Source organism: Nanorana parkeri, unplaced genomic scaffold, assembly GCF_000935625.1.
Source record: "Nanorana parkeri isolate BGI_ZX_2015 unplaced genomic scaffold, ASM93562v1 scaffold4331, whole genome shotgun sequence".
Classification (NCBI taxonomy): domain Eukaryota; kingdom Metazoa; phylum Chordata; class Amphibia; order Anura; family Dicroglossidae; genus Nanorana; species Nanorana parkeri.
Window position 1 is genome coordinate 14,265 of NW_017310594.1, and position 271 is coordinate 14,535.

Here is a 271-nt window from a genome sequence, read left to right on the forward strand (position 1 = left end):
CAGTAACCAATCAGCTTCTATCTTTCATTTTCCAAACCGAACTCAACCATCTGACGATACTGTGCACAGCTGCTCCAGATTCTGTCTGCTCTGTTTGTAAAGGTCCCCACACACCTTACGATAATATTATGATAATGATGGGAAATCCCGCGATCGTACGATGATCGTAAGGTGTGTGGGAGCCGTGCGACCTCTACTACTGTACGGTCGCACGACTTTGAACTTACGGACATGTTCGAAAACCCGCCGAGCATCGTACGACGTTCGGCGG

The 271-nt window shown here is 48.7% G+C and overlaps 1 protein-coding gene across 1 annotated transcript in view; it reads right to left on the reverse strand.

Moving 5' to 3' along the window:
• The window catches only part of BBOF1 (basal body orientation factor 1), a gene marked incomplete at its 5' end in the record, with an annotated part of 10,382 nt that overhangs the window by 8,037 nt on the left and 2,074 nt on the right, over positions 1 to 271 (reverse strand). The gene's annotated exons all lie outside the window — the stretch shown is intronic.